This window comes from Lissotriton vulgaris, chromosome 5 (genome assembly GCF_964263255.1).
Source record: "Lissotriton vulgaris chromosome 5, aLisVul1.2, whole genome shotgun sequence".
Taxonomy (NCBI): Eukaryota; Metazoa; Chordata; class Amphibia; order Caudata; family Salamandridae; genus Lissotriton; species Lissotriton vulgaris.
Window position 1 is genome coordinate 1895578004 of NC_141693.1, and position 14690 is coordinate 1895592693.

General features: G+C 45.4%; 1 protein-coding gene across 4 annotated transcripts in view; it reads left to right on the forward strand.

The window, feature by feature from the left end:
• Positions 1-14690, forward strand: part of LOC147717648 (E3 ubiquitin-protein ligase TRIM39-like) — a 356587-nt gene that overhangs the window by 276419 nt on the left and 65478 nt on the right. The window lies entirely within an intron of this gene.

Sequence of the window (14690 nt, forward strand, 5' to 3'; positions counted from 1 at the left end):
TGAATTGATTGACCGGCTAGGAGCTGCCCAATATCTGAGTACCTTTGACCTCACTTCAGGGTACTGGCAGATCTCCTTGACAGATGGAGCAAGGGAAAGGTCAGCCTTCTCCACGCCTGAGGGACACTACCAGTTCTGTGTGATGCCCTTTGGGCTCAAGAACGCCCCTGCCACATTTCAGCGGCTGGTGAACCAGGTCCTCTCTGGAATGGAGAGTTTCTCTGCTGCTTACTTGGATGACATTGCTGTCTTCAGTAGCAGTTGGGAGGACCATCTGCAGCATTTGCAGGCCGTTCTCCAGGCCCTGAGACAAGCTGGATTGACCATCAAAGCCAGCAAATGCCAGATTGGGCAGGGGTCGGTTGTGTACCTTGGACACTTGGTGGGTAGGGGGACTGTGCAGCCCCTGCAGGCGAAGATTGAGGCAATCATGGCCTGGGAACCCCCCAAGACACAGACTGAGGTCCGAGCTTTCCTGGGCCTCACAGGATACTACCGTCGCTTTGTGAAGGGGTATGGCACTATTGTAGCGCCCCTCACAGAGCTCACCTCCAAGAAACAACCTCGACGGGTAGTTTGGACAAAGGCTTGTCAGCAAGCCTTTGAAAAGTTGAAACAGGCAATGTGTGCGGCACCGGTCCTGAGGGCCCCAGACTTCTCCAAGGAGTTCATTGTCCAAACGGATGCATCAGAACATGGCATTGGGGCAGTGTTATCGCAACTCAATGAAGAGGGCCTGGATCAACCTGTAGTCTTCTTATCCAGGAGACTGCTTCCCCGGGAACAGAAGTGGAGTGCCATTGAGAGGGAAGCTTTTGCGGTGGTGTGGGCTCTGAAGAAGCTGCGGCCATACCTCTTTGGCTCGCACTTCCTGGTTCAGACTGACCACCGACCCCTTCGTTGGCTGATGCAAATGAAGGGGGAAAATCCCAAGTTGTTGAGGTGGTCCATCTCCCTACAGGGAATGGACTTCCGGGTGGAACATCGGCCTGGAGTGGACCACGCCAATGCAGACGGTCTCTCCAGGTATTTCCGCCTTAGTGATGAGGACTCCCAAGGGGTTGGGTAGTTCTCCCCACTTTCAGCTGGGGGGGACGTGTGTTAGACCTGTCTGGCTTTTTGGTGAAGTCCCTCCTAATTTTTATTTATTTTGTCCCCTTTTTGCCCCTCATACCCTTGTTAATTTTTGTGTCTACTAACTTTTTGTAGGTGTTGGCCAGGGGGATAGGTGTTCTTTCCCCTCCTCGTAATCTTTTACCTCAGGCCCAGAAGCCTGCTCTGTCAGGAAAAACTCATGTTATCACAAAATGGAGGGCCCTAACTGTCACCAACTGCCACACCATAGTCAGCCCCATAGGATAACATTAGGTCTTCCAGAACCTTCTGGACCCTACTGGACTCTGTGAGGGTAGTCTATAAAAGGGAAGGGGTCAGGAGGCCATTTTGTGTAGTCCAGTGCGAGAGGAGAGAGGCTGCAGTGTGAGGAGGAGGACGCGCTAGAAGAGGCTAGTTGGTTTCATAAACTGACAACATCTTTCAGAGGACGTTCCCCCTTGTGCTTCTGACCGAACCCTTTCATTGGGCTAATATCGATCTGGTCCAGTCAAGTAACCAGGAACTTTGGACACTTTCCCGGTCTTGGGCCGTGTCCCACATTCACCTTCAAGACCCCCCATTGGTCTAATAATTAGCTCCCCCACCTTCCTGCTAAAAGTCAGGCCTACCGGATCAGAAGAGCAGTGCCCGGTGCGTTCTGGCATCGTGGGTGGCCGAGGTCTCTCTGTCGGGAAGGCGCGAGGCGCTGTGAAGGAGTGCAGCCGGCGGGAGAGTGGCACGTCTACCTGATACACGGCGGTAGCGGACTTTGAGGTGAGACGCTGTTCCCCTGCGCAAGAGCAGAGGCGTGTGCTTCCCGGCTGAAGGAGGCGGTGCCGGCCGAGCCACTGGTTCCCCGCGTCTGCGCAGCAGAGGCCTGCGTCAGGGAGAAGCGAGGGAGCACCGAGTAGCGACGCGTTTCCGGCTTCCACGGCGAACCCGGCTGGTGAGGACTGAGGCAGAGGAGCGCCCTGCCTTTCCAGCGAGGCGGGAACCCTGGGCCACAACCAGCTTGCCGACAGCGTGACCGGTAACAGCCTGAGGCAGCGCGTGAAAAAGCAAAGGGCTGCTGGCATCAATCTTCCCCATTCCAGCGCTAGATCAAGAGGCTGGCTGGGCGGGGATAGGCGACCGCTATTGCTGCCGGTGTGGTTACGGTGGAGTCGTCTGAAAGGCCCTACTCCTGTGGACTGAAGCAGGACAGGAGAATAACAGTAAGGAGAGAGAGGGGGTGAGGAAGGAAAGGGCTACGCCCTCCTTGGTGTAGCGCTAGAATCACAAATCAGGGTGTCCTGTTATCCCGTCAACGTTAAGACCTGAGCTGTGTCAGAGTAGGCGAGGGGGAAAAAGAGTCACATAATCCCAACCTCACTTCTACAGGCTTCTGACAAGTGGCTATTAAGCTAGAAATTAGCGGGGAACTTAAACTATCATCAGGAGAGCGCTGACAGTTCTTATTAACCAGGGAGCTTCCTTCAGAAACTCCTAGCAATTGTTGGGAAGAGCAGTAAAACCAGTGGAATTCCTGCAGATCACTCTGTGTGTGCAATCTAGCACTAAGTTAATGTGCAGATAAGGGGAGAGAGATCTTATCACTGCAGAAGAGGTGCAGTCAGCTATTTGGCAGGGTGAAGTGTTGGGATACATTGATGTCATTGATTATAATGCAAAGTGTCACTGCTTAGTGTACTCCTAATGAGATAGTTTCAATCCCAGAAGTAAGCATTTCTGTACTCATGAAAACTGAATGTTTTGAACTGTAATTTTTCCACAGCAAGAAGAGTGTTATTTACTTCTCTAAATCAAAGGTATAATCGCTATTCCTGAGAAGAACTGAAATGTATTACACTGTATAATTTGAAACTAAAGAGCATATTATTTTTATAAAGCAGCACGTATTTTCACATATTTTTGGTGTAGTGTTTTCTTTTGAGTGCTATTGCGTGGAGTTACTTTTGGGTGGTCTGCAACCTTTACACTGTGCCTCTGTTATGCTAGTCTTGCCCTAGGCCAGGCTACCTAATTCCAACAAAATTGGTCAATTACAGAACTGTGGGACTTGGGATGACCTGCGCAATGGTTTTGTTGTTGGATATACTAGTTTTCAAAAAGATACGACTCGATGTATACATGGTCATGTATTGTCTTTCAACTGTATCCTCTTGGCCACGGTCTGGTATTTTACCATGTAAACTCAATAAAAATATATTGTTTAAAAAAAAAGCATTCTCCCTGCCTTGCGGAGTCCCGCAGTGATCATACTTGAGCCCAACAATGTTCAACCTTTGAGCCACGCTAGTTAACTCTTTTGGCCTGTCCCTAGCATCAAATGCTGATGACACCCAAATTGTGGTGTCGCTCATCAAGGACGAGGTTAATGCTCGAGAATTAAATGAATGAGGTCAGCAAATGGATGGTGGCCGCCCCAAATGGGCCCTTTCCCCACCCCTGTGGCAACGGTCAAAAATCTGGGGTAGGGATAGTTAGTAAATTGAAGCTCAAATAAAAGGCGAACACGGTAACGTCAGCCTCCTTTTACTTCTTAGGACTAGTGAAAAAGATTGAAACATTCCTTCCTTTTGAGCTTCTCAAAACTGTGGTCATCTCATTGGTATTGGGGAGATTGGATTATTGTAACAGACTGTACTCTAATCCTGGGCCTCCTCTCTTAAAAAAACTTCAGACGCTGCAAAATGCTGTGGCTTGTTTCTTACTAAAATTTTCCAAGTCCCAGTCTGCTAAAGTGGCCATAAAAACTTACACTGGCTACTGGTCAGACAACGGATTGCTTTCAAGGCCCTTTGCATGGCTTACAAGAGTCTTGATGTACATGGCCCTCTGTATTTCAGGAAACATTTGAGATGGTACATCCCCCATAGGCAACTCCGTTTGGCTTCCACAAAACATTTGGTGGTACCTGCCTTTCAGAAAACCACATGGGGAGAAAAAAGCTTCTCTAGGTCAACAACCCTTCAATGGAACAGCCTGCCTCTTGATCTCAAAACAGCCCCATCCCTGACTAGGCTCAGGAAGGTCTTAAAAGCATGACACTTTGCACAGACTTAGCTGGTCTTTCTGCATTCCTAAATTAATAATTCAGTTACAGGAGACTAACTCACACCTTCCTACGGCAACAAGCGCCCAGACGCCTCTGGTCATTTGTTTGCTCTTTAGAAATATTTCATTCATTCATCCAAATGATATGTAAGAGATTCTGGGCAATGCATCTTGAGCAACCAGATGCGGAACACCACGAGTGCTGATGATGGCCATCATTGCTATATTGCCGCTGTGGAGCAAGGTTGCTTTCGATATTTTAAATCCATTTGTTGTGCTGGGATGTACATCAATGTTTGCTTTAGCTATGATTGACTATATGTCCAAGGTGGCTAGAAATCAAATGTTTGGAAAGTGTATTTAACAGGTCTGTCATTAACTTCATGCAGTAAGGTTTTGTCAGGAAAGGGTATCAGGAGGATATTGTGATACAAAATGGTACCAGTTGTGTTTTGTGGAAATTAAGAATTTCCTTGAGTCATCTGACATTCACCATGTGAAGACATTCCTATATCACAGCAGGAGCATTGTGACTGAAAGAGTCATTCTGGTTATAACGACCATTTACAGTTAGCTCTGGTCAGTGGAACTGGTGGAGATTGGTGATTAGCGATATGAGGGTGATCAACCATTACGTATGTCATGACAGAGGTGTCATCTGTTACCCTACTGAGGGGAAGGGTATCTGTCTCAGGTTTGAATATAGAGTGGATGGGACACAAACAGGTGAACGCTATGAGGGTTTGCAAGGTGTGATTGCATGCATGCGGTTAAAGTAGGTTGAAAATGAATGTGGTAAATTGGGTAAGAGTCCAAAACCCCTTCACTGTATTCGGCACTGGTGCAGGTGTTATTTGTATGGTGTGCATTATAGTCACATGTGTAGAGCGTACCCGCTTATAATAGTTTGTTGTATTAATGTAAGGTGTTAGAATTTCAAAATGTAATAATGTGAAATGTGATGTGTTTAGGCCATTGAATAAAAACATGTAGAGCTGGTGTTGTGCAGCTGACAATCATATATTTATTAAATGTGTTTATTGATTGTGTCATTACATGCATAGGTACTGTATTAATCGAAAGTGCCTTATTTTTTATGCAAGTTCATGATGCTCATATTTCATTTCTCTTATGTTAGCTGGATTTTGTGGGCCTGAAATGCATTTCCCAGAAGTATCTCGCTTTAAAATAAATAGCTGAATTCATGTATGCTGTGGATTTTTTTCTTTTTCACGTTTTGTGTTGCAAGTGGAAGAAGCGCCCTTGTTAGCTAGAATAATGTCCTTGTGTTACTATTCAGGCAAGAAGAGAAGAAAATACATTGTCAACTGAATCCGATAAGGGAAATTGTTGCGATTCACACTGGAGAAGGCCTGGGATCAAAGTCAACATGTTGCTGTTCAGGAACACTGCTATCTTGTGGAAAATTACCTATGAAAGCGTGTTCAGATTGGATGACCTGACTTGCAAGGATTCTTGGGAAAAATACCTGTAATAATGCAAAGTTAGAGTGGGGAAAGTGCCTACTTCTCTGTGCCTTCAAAGAGAGAGCATCTTATAACGAGCTCTGTCTTGGTAGTTTTACGCTACAAGACCCATTATTGTGGAGAGGCTTTTAGGGAGACTCCATGGACTAACACTTTTATTTCTTGTCCCGGAGATGCTTAAGTAGGAGTGTCATTGTAGTGTTAGAATAGGGATAGATTGATGCTTTATATTCATCAACCCTCGATGCAGGGAAGCTTGGACTCATGCTTTTTGATCCTCTGCATTCTGTTTCTCGAATTAGTCATCTTGTTTATGTTACACCGCTTGAACTTGGTACGTAGGTTTGGCTTTATGCTGATTCCGATATATTTCTACACTCTCATTTTGAAGTGTCTCTATGTTCGGCTATTTTTGAGTTTGTAATAAACAAACAAACCTTACGTTGTTGTCTGTGGTGACTATGTGTCAAGAGAATTTCCTATTGAATTGGCTGGTAATATTAACAACTTTTCTCCCCTCTAAGCTTACATGCTGCTAACAAGAACCATCAGATTGTGACACTAGAATAGGTCCATAACTTATGGGCCCGCCATTCAGTTAGTAGCAGAGTAGGATGGTTAGCATGTGAAACGAGGAGAGAATCCAGAACCAGTCTTGAAAGGAGGGAAACTAGAACCCCAGAGTCCCGAAATAGAGCCCAATGACCAAGAACGGAGAGCGACAGAATCTAGCGGCGAACGACAGAGTTTGATGGTGCAGTGAGATCAGCAGCATACGGAGGAGTGTGTATCAATAGGGTGTATGGCGTGTGCCAGATTGCAGGAATTAATTGATTCTGTGATGTTTGTCAGATTTGGTGTGAGATTCGAGTGAATGTGGTTTCATGCTGGATGTGGTCCGAGGATTAAGATTTGGGTTTCAGGTCCCGAAGTGGCCTAAGATCCCGTGATATATTAAATGGTGCAGAAGACACCAAGATTGATGGTGATAGTCTGACCGAAGAATTGAGGAGCTGTCGTGAAACTTCATCGGCAGTTCCACCTAGGACAGAGAACTTTGTGTGAATGGGACATATAGGAATCGTTTAGTGAACCTTGTGTACAGACGTGAGCTATACTGATTCAGGTGACCAGCGCAGGTCGAGGGTTACTGTGTGTATGATCTTGGATGTTTGAATTTTGAAGTGTCTCTATGTTCAGTTATTTTTGACTTTGCAATAAACAAACAAACCTTGCATAGTTGTCTGTGGTTACTATGCGTCAAGAGAATTTCCTATTGAATTGACTGGTAATATTAACAACTCCCCCCCCCTCTAAGCTTACATGCTGCTAAAAAGAACCATCAGATTGTGACACTAGAATAGGTCCATAACGTATGGGCCCAGCCTTTCAGTTAGTAGCAGAGTAGGATGGTTAGCACGTGAAATGAGGAGAGAATCCAGAACCAGTCTTGAAAGGAGCGAACCTAGAACCCTAGAGTCCCAAAATAGAGCCCAATGACCATTACTATGTGTGAAGACAATTTCCTATTGAATCGTCTAGTAATAAGAACAACTTTTCTCCCCTCTACACTTATATGCTGCTAAAAAGAACCATCGGAATGAGACTGTAGAATAGGTCCAGAACTTAAGGGCCAGGCCCTTCCAGAGTATGGAGGTGCTGACTGATGGAGGGAATGGAACAAAGAAGGGATATGTATTGTGCCCAAGGGCAAATCTTGGTTTGTGCATGAAAGTTTGAGAGGTGATGAAGTCTTTCTGGATATGGAGAAGAGTGAGTCATTCAGGAGGAGAAGGAGAATGACATTGGTGGCGAGGACAAAGAGTGCACAAACTTTAGGCACAAATCAATGCATTCTTATTTCAAGCATCTTCTGCTATAATATTTACCATTCCTGGGTCATCCGAAGAGGCCCAAATCCATGCCTAGTCAACTCAAGAGTTTTGTAATGATGCCTGTTTTATCTTTATATTTTAATTTTTTTTTGCCCTCATGTTTTATTGTTTTTACATTGTTAGTTATTACTTATTTGTTTCTATTTTATTCTTGTAAATGTGTTTTCCAGTTTTAGGAAGGGTTATACAAGGGGTATGGAATCAATTGAACATTCTCTGGCAGTCAGTTACTGCTGCGAGCGAGAGCTGATGGGTGCATTTCTGTCTCAATAAACATTTGACATCCAGTAGCGGCTGGTGACCTGTGAAAGTGGTGAGTGAATCAAGAGCAGCACTCGGGGCTCGTGGCTAATGGGAACAACTTAATAGCTCTACACCAAGTAGCGGCTGCTACTTAATAGTACCGGTGTGGCGGGGGTAGAAAAAATAAATTCACTTACCTGACAGCCGCCGCCTCTCCTTCATCCTTCTGTCCACAAAGCACGAAAGCAGGAGGCACATAGGCTCCCAGACTTCCCTAGCCAATCACAACGCTCCTGTCACCAGTATGACAACAGTGTCATGATTGGTCTAAGCGGCATGATTCACCACTCAGACAGGGCCTGGGAGCCTAGGACAGTTCCCCACCCGGTGCACAGCACAGCCAGGTGGAGAAAGCCTAAAATGCGGATGAAGTTTACCTGGTCCAAGATGGCTGCCCAAACTGTCATGCACACTTATGGTGCATCAACCACTCCTCCCTGTGACACAGCCCAGCCCCACTCTGCCCAGTACTAAAAACTAAACTAGCACAGTACAGAAAACTAAATGATAATAACATTTCATCATTATCAGGGCACGAATGGCCGTAGTGGGCACCGGTTGTTTTGTAGGCCGGAGGGGTGGGGGTTAGTTTTGGTCCATGGTGGCCGGTTTTGTCACTGGGGGCCGATTTTGCAGCAGTGCAGCAATATTGGCCCCCTCTAACAAAATAAAAGCGGCAGCGGTGCTCGCAACTAGAGCTTCTCATTGCCACAAACCCCGACTCCCCTCCCCCCAAGTGGAATTGCCAGGGCCGCCGCTGTTGATATTCGAACACCTACTTCTGGACCCTTCAAGAAAATAGTGTAATATTCATCAGTGATGATGAAAAAAGAGAGTATCAAATTGCAAAGCAAGTAGGGAGTCCAACAGAAATAAGCGATGAGGTAAAACACTACAACAATTCATAAAGGAGGTAGATAAGAGAGGGAGGAGGGAGGTGATGACATAAATTAACATGGCCTCAGAGTGACACTAGAGTGAGTCTGCATAACATCCAAAACAGATTGGAGGAAGAAGTTAAGTGCATAAGTAACAATGTGGCAGAAACAGTTTCTGGCAGCTTTTAAAGGAAAGGTGTGAGGGAGTCAGCTAAGTTTTGTGGTGAGCATTCCAGATCCTGGGAACCAAAGACTGGTTCAATGTGAGTTGATTCTTGAAGAGGAGACCCCCAAAGCATAGTGAGATGAAACTTCAAGGGGTCGAAGCTGGCCACAGAGGACCCGTTTGGCTGTGTGTGCCAAACGGGCGGTAGCGAGAATACCTCCAAGGCAAGTACGGTACGACGGGGATAATGTGGCTGAAGCCTGTTGTTCAAGTGCAGGCAAAGCAGCAGACTGCTGTAAAGCTTTAGGATGAGCGAGGCAGCTCTTTGGTAGGCCTGTCAGAGTCCATAGCCCACTAGTTACAGAGACAGAGCTTGGATGGTCATATTAGACGCTGTGGTGGAGATGCAGGTCTTGGTGGCTTTTAAGATTCTCAGCTGACAACAGTCTGTCCCCCATACAGCAGAATGATCATCAATGGCTGAATCCAAGGACTTTAATGGGGTGATGTGCTAAATGCTGCAGGAGGATAGACCTGTTGGGAGTGGGAAGGCAGGTGGAGAAGAAAACTGTAGGTGATTTATATAGCACAACTCTAGCCACATCCGTTCATAATGAGGAAGGGAGAGGGGTGAGGGATGGTGCAGACGCCCTCAGAGGAAGAAGAGGGAGAATTCTAATGATAAGATAATGTAGGGCAGACAGGCAGGTTATAGTGTGGCGGGAGATGGCGTCTCTTTGTACAGTTCTGGTTGGTGGTGGGCGCCACTGAGTTCAAGCCTTGGTGGAGAAGATCCATCCTGCATGTGATGGCCCTGTTTTGGAGTCTGTTATCAACATATATGCTTAGCTTCTCCAGTTGCTTTGCAGTTTAGTGATTATGACAGGAGAAACTTGGGAAGTGTAAATGGTTGTACTTACTGGTAAATGTGAAGCTTGACTGCTTTGTTCCTAGTCACGCCACATCTGAGTAGTGTCTTGAATTCCTCCACAATGTCCTGAATCCTACATCTCCTGAATATAGGCGTTAGCTGGAGTGTGCCTGCACCCGCTTTATGATTCCTCTCTTTCTACGTAACTTCCATTGCATCATGCTCAATGCTGTAGGGGAACATTGCTTTCAGCAGTATGAGTGCCAAGGATCCTAAAACTTATATTTTCTTCTGGGCGCCTGCAGTTAAGAGACAGTTTCATTTTCCTGGTCATTAGGCAGCCATTTCATGCAGGTACTGTGTCTGTTGCTACACTTTCCAACAGTTTTCGGTATGAGAGCTGTTTCATAGGTGCATTACATATTAGGCATATGACTTCTATCAAGGGAGTACCAAGAAAAATAAAATACAACACACTTTTTACCATATCACAAATGGGATGGCACCTGTAGTGGTGTAGTGTGCAAATTATCCATTTTCCCTCCAACCCTTCCATCTGGGTTGGGTGAGCGCCAAGATACTCCCTGGAGTGAAAGTAGCGCTTTAGAAATGTCTTTTACATTACATTACATTACCTGTGCTTAAATTGTACCAGGGCCTTTGTCAGGAGGCCACCGCAGCTTGCACCACCCATTGCCACTGCCAACGATGCCAATGACAGTACCAGCACAAGTACTAAACCTCACACTCATACAAGTTTGACAGTACAAACTATTCCAGGACCCTAGGGCTATATAAATGGCTTGGCAGGAGGTATCAGTTGTTTTTAATGTATTGTGTAAAGAAGTTAACTTCAATCCAGGATAAGTAGTTGAAGTAAGTCTTTATTGGATAGAAGTAAACAGACCTCCAGCTCCTTCCACAGCTTCCTCTGCACTGTCTGCTAATCATATCACAACATTCCAACCTCCTAGCAACATGCCCACAATTCTAAGAAGTAGAGATCCCAACACATTGTAATTGAATTAATACACAACTGTTGTTCTGCTCATCTCTAAATTAGATAAACAGTTCCACCATGTGGCAGCTCTCATAAGTTCAGGTGTTGACTGTTAAGTGCCGGACACCGAAAACTACCCAGCTCAATTTAAGCACTAGATGGCACTTAGTGAGCTTGGTAGTCAATTAGGGGATTTGATTAAAACACTACAAATCAAAATAATGTGTCAGAGCTTTTTCTATACTCCCCAGGCAACATACACCCAACCACAAGGAGTCCCTGCAATTCCAAGCTGTAGAACAAAAGCTCCAGCCTCAGGAATGCTTTGAATAATGATCACTTGCGTGGGGGTTAGGTCTGGAATGAGCCCTCAGACTTAAGGCAAGTTTGTAAATATCTTGAGGGGGCTGCTGAACTCCTGCGCTCCCCACAATCATTAAGCATATTGTTGGGCCTGCTTATTTTAGGCCACCATAGAAGCCACAAGCTTCAGATGCAGGGCTTGCAGGGCATTATGGGGTGCTTCCTTAGGGGCAGTCTGTTTTGATGATCGAGACCACTGCTCTTACGATCTCGCACCCCATGTATTTTTCTTTTTTTTGTTATTTGTATTTGGGGTGCCCTAAACCAATTAGGTACACCCATATCCTGTAGGGCCTATAGGGGGCTGGCAGAGGGGGAACCCAAGCTCTCTGCCTTAGCAGCATTGTGATTGGTCTGAGCGCCATGTTTTGGTGCTCAGACACTGACTGAGAGCCAGGGCATGTTCTCCACGCAGGTTGTAATGCAGCCTGCATGGAGAACATACGGAGTGTGCAAGACTGTTTGGGCTGTCCAAGCAGTCATTGAGCACTTAGGAGGGTCCTAGTACTCCTCCCCTGCCCCGCCCGCCCCCTCACGCAAAGCTGCAGAAGTAGGAGAAAATAAAATGATAATAACGTGTAGTATTATTTTATTTTCCCATTATTTTACTGCTAAAAAGCAGTAGGGCAACACTCCTTCGCCTTAGCAGAGGAGCCGCCACTGCATTTGCTTAATGCCTTGGAGAGCCAACTCAACATGACAACCCAGCAAGCCAATTGCCAGTGCTAGAACCAGCCACTGACAGCAGGTGGCTGACCCAAAGACCTTCCCTGTATGTTTTCTTGCATGTCGATCAGATAAGCAAAAGAATCTATAGCGGTATGTAGCAGAACCTAAAAACCTAGGAGTGAGGAAAAAGGTTATGCACCCATCCCTAGGAAAAGGGCTGAGGATCAAAAATCAGCTGGGGCAGGAGTCCCGATCTCCTTATAAAGTAGTTTGCTCTTACTTGCCTCACTGGTCTGACAAGGGAGATTGATGTTCTGGCACCTTCTGTTTCTGTTTTGGTTCCACATTCTTGCTCACTAGTGTGGCATGAGCCACCCTCAGCTAGTCTTGCGGTTTCACACTCTTTCCAAAGGCTGTGGAGGTCATCCTGAAGTCTAAGGTACCACATCAATGTAGCTCTCCGTTCTAGGGCCATGAAGATTTATCCTGCTGCCTGAGGCATCACTACACCCTTTCTAACTAACCTGTATTGATCAAGGGCTGTGGGACAGTTTTAATATGTACCCCATTTAAAAAATTCTTCCTATCCTTTATGAGCAGCTTAACTGGCTGCCACATGAGCATCACCTATGTGCTGCTGGAAGGACCCAGCTAACAGCCACTGTCACTTCTGTGCAGCATCACAGCGATGCCCACAGACAATGCCGACTGTCAGTAACTGTGGCCAGAGACAAGCTTATCATCTGAAATATATGTCAGAGATCATGCCTATATAATTCAAGGGATTGCGAAGGAGCCTTCACAGAATTTACTGATTGCAATTTCCTAATTGGGATTCTTTGCAAATCGCAATTAGGAAATCACAATCCCTACAAAAAACCTAGAAGTTAGAAATAGTGATTCAAAATTGGGTCACAGTAGACCTACTTCATGAATATTATTGAGGCAGGTCGCAGTTTGGGACCCATAAGGAATTGCATCCATCACCAGGAAGGTGGCCTGCTGGGGTCAGCAGACCACCATGTCTGTGATTGCTTTTCAATAAAGCAATCTTTTTTTTTAAAGGCAGCCTGTTTTCCTTAAGGGAAAACAGGGTGTGTTTAAAAAGTTAAATATTAAGCATTTAAGTTTAATTTTTTATGGGTAGATAGTGGTCTGTGGTACCACTGCCTGCTCTTGAAAAAATATTTGTACCGACATTCATAACGGGGAAGGGATCCCATGTGGACCCTTTCCCATTTGTGAATGGTTACCACCACCCTTTAAGGATCTGCGACCTTAATTTGGACTCTAAAGATTCATACATACCACTGTGAATTGGTATTCCTCGATGTCCTGTCACTGGGCTGTTTTCACTCTTCCAACATGGCGCCCATGCACCCCCCCAACATCGCTGCTCACCCTGTTTACTACCACCACCTGTAAACAATTAATGGACAAGCACAGGTTATAAGCTGCACACTTCCCCGTTGGCCTCACTTCTGAGGCACCAGAGACGGGTTGGTTGTTGGTGCATTGCTACCTGGACTCTGTAAGTACTTAACCTACATTTTTTTCAGACTTTCCCGACACCAGGAATTCCCCTGGGGCATTTTTTATGGTTTTATTTGGGTTTATACAGCACACTATAATTTAGCCTCGTCTCAGCACTTACTCATAGAGGCATGCATATTACACAAGTTGGGTACGTGAACCAGTCTCCATTCGTCACAGCGAATGAAACCTTGCCTTCATTTATAAGAGTGTCAACTGCCTGTCACATGTTCCATTTTATCTTGTTTGATCACCTTTGTGAGTTATAATCACGGTTGGCAGCATGTCAGTGGTTGCATGCTACACCATTACTATAATATGCTTTCTTTATCTGATTGGATGATTCAGCTTTGTTAAACACGTTTGTTTTGAGTTTCGGGTCAGCCTTAAGGCAACTATTGTAAGGTACAGTACTGAGTGCTTTGAATACAATACATTTCACCCTAGGTTCCAAACGCTGTGTAGATTAGATTCCACTAATCTTGAGTAATTGCCCCTTAGATCATTATTGACTCCATAATGGGAAGAAACATGTTGACCTTTTAACCTTTTTTTGGTCACCAGAGATCATTGTCTCTACTGGCGGCAACTAACTTTTTAAACGAACAAGTATAGTCACCGATCAAAATTCTTTTCAGAGATTTGCCTGGTATATACTTTAAATCACTCCTTTTATATTCTTACACCTATTTCGCCAGTCTACCCCTTGGGCCCTATACTTGCACACCACATACGTCATTGAGACAAAAGTTCTGATAAAGATCTCCTTTGAGGGTATCCCTTAGCCATTGCAGGACCGGCCCAATGAGGAGCAACCCTTATGATGAAGCATGACACCCATATGGGTGTGTGAGGGCCCTTGTTCCAAAAAGAACCCTCCTGCCACCTTGTCTGACCGAATACCCTCCATCCCAGGAACTGCATACTCTTAGCTGAAAATATTTAATTCGGAGCAAGTGTGAACGCTCGTGGTCCCTTCTTTCCTGTGATTGGTTTTGTAAATGATGCAGCAAGTTTTGAAGATGGTGTCGTTCAGCAACTGGAGCCAATGGAGTTCCCTGAGGATGGGGGCTGGGGCAATCATATTTCTTCCAGGCCTAGGTGAAATGGGTTGTGGCATGGCGTCTTGAAGGCCATGGAGCAGGGTTTTACCACCATCCAAATGCAAGTGTCCTAGGGCTTTGAAAGCAGTTATTAAGACAATTTGTAGAAGAAACAGTTTAATTCTCTTTAGAACAGAGAGCTGGCACTAGGCCGTGTGCTTGGTGTCTAAAGTGAACCCAAGTGACTATTTTCAGAAATGTTGACTGCTATCAGAAATTTTGCACCTCAGAATTATTTTATCATTAAACAAACCAATAGGTACTTGCCCA